Source organism: Montipora capricornis, chromosome 13, assembly GCF_036669925.1.
Source record: "Montipora capricornis isolate CH-2021 chromosome 13, ASM3666992v2, whole genome shotgun sequence".
Lineage (NCBI taxonomy): Eukaryota > Metazoa > Cnidaria > Anthozoa > Scleractinia > Acroporidae > Montipora > Montipora capricornis.
In genome coordinates, this window is record NC_090895.1 from 9648703 (window position 1) to 9650569 (window position 1867).

General features: G+C 42.2%; 1 non-coding gene across 1 annotated transcript; it reads left to right on the forward strand.

Annotated features, from left to right (window-relative positions):
• The first annotated feature begins 217 nt into the window (after window positions 1-217).
• Window positions 218-291, forward strand: Trnay-gua (transfer RNA tyrosine (anticodon GUA)). Its single transcript has one exon. It is a non-coding gene; the product is annotated as a tRNA-Tyr (tRNA).
• The last annotated feature ends 1576 nt before the right edge of the window (window positions 292-1867 follow it).

The following is a 1867-nucleotide window of genomic DNA, read 5'->3' on the forward strand; positions in this document are numbered from 1 at the left end:
AAAAAAAATGTCTTGTTGTTTCTTTTTGATAATCTTATGTACAAGTGGGAACATGTCGATGGTCCTAGTGACTAGTCGGTCCCTTTGTTTTTCAATAAAAACTTGAAAAAAGTGAAATCTGTGATTGAGTGAATCTCTTATATGTTCATTTTAAAAATCATGATGAAAGATAGCCATATTTTACACCAAGGAACGTGTCCTGGAGGACGCTAAGTTGCCGCCCATAGCTCAATCGGTTAGAGCGTAGGACTGTAAATCCGAAGGTTGTTGGTTCAAATCCCACTGGGTGGACTATTTTTTTTTTTTCAGTGAAACAAATTAAGAGCCTTGTGATAGCGATTTTTCAATGAAAATCATTATTAAAAAACTGTAAGCGCCTTTGAAATGTTGCTTTTGAATTCCTAAAGAGCCTGCATAATTAAAGCGTTTTTTATTCATCATCTTCATCCAATAGTTCCACCATTGTGACAATAAGATCTTCATCTTCAGAGTCCAGTCCTCGATAGCCATATGGATAAGTGATCGCTGTTCGTGGGTCCAGAACGCGTTTATTGAATACCAACTTGTATTACTTGTGGGTTTCTTTGGTCCATAGTCGATAGTTTTTCGAGACGCGGGCGATTTTGTGTGTCTGAGCGACGCGGGTTTTTCGCGGTGAATCTAAAGGCTTTTGCAATTCTTTCAAGGTGTTTTCACGCAACACTTGATAATTGAGTTGTGTCATCCCCTCGACGGTCAATGAAAATCCTCGTACTTTGCAACAATGCTTGTCTTTCTTCGTACGATACCCGTAATTCTTCGGCCCCCCCGAGCAAAACTCTGTGATGAAATCTCCGTTGGTTAATTCATCCGTAAAATCGCCCAAATAATCGCCCAGCACTGGTTTCACTTCTCCAGGGAATTGCACAAAAATCACACTGTCTGTATCAAAATACAACACCCTTTCGTTCAACAGTTCTAGAGCTTCATAGAGACGCAAGCGCGCCCAGCTGGTAGTGAAAAAGGCCACGAAGATATTCAGATTGGGGGAGATATTTTCACATAACGCTTCCTCGCGATGATGGACTTCCACTCGATGCAGCTGACAAAGCGAACATCATGTTGATCACTGTCCATGAAACTACAAAAGGCTTGAGGTTCAATAAATTCTTTCACTTGCAATTTGTTCACTTGTTGCCCAAATTTTCCCCACATGGAGTTTAACATCAGTTTGGCCAAAGGCCGCTGACCAGGATTGACGACAATCTTCTCATATTTTAAGGAAACACCTTCTTTCTCTTGAAACTGAGTTATGTAGAGTTGTTTCTTTTCCTCTGTGTCGCACCATGCGGGCCATCCTGAAGCTTCCGTTTTCAATTTGAGCCAAGTGTTCACATGTTCTTCGAACAGGCCTACTCGCGTTTCTCGGAAATGCCACACTTCATGAATGGTTTGGATCATGTAACCCATCTGTTCCGCTTTTTCTAGTTCTGGCGTACACCAAGTACCGGTCAATGCTCTCTCCTGTTCGTTATGGCCACACCAAGAGACTTTCCCGTTGAGAGGACGGTCGATGTTTTCTTTGACGCAGGTACGACACAGAGAAAACGTGAGTTTGTTATGAGTTCTGTATGGTAATACAGGGTGGAAAAGGCGATACGGTGGTACTACTGTACATTTTGCGAGGCCAAAATAATCGGTAATTGGTTTCGCTCGTGGCGGGGTGTAGATCATTTCAGGATGTCCCATCGGATACTTATGGGTCTTGTTGGTCCACGGGTAGAGACTGGTATAATCATAATATTTGATTTGTTGAGCGGCATGTTCTTTGACTTTGTAATGAAGACTAACAGCATTTGTGCGGCCACCAAAAAAAGCGTCATGAGGT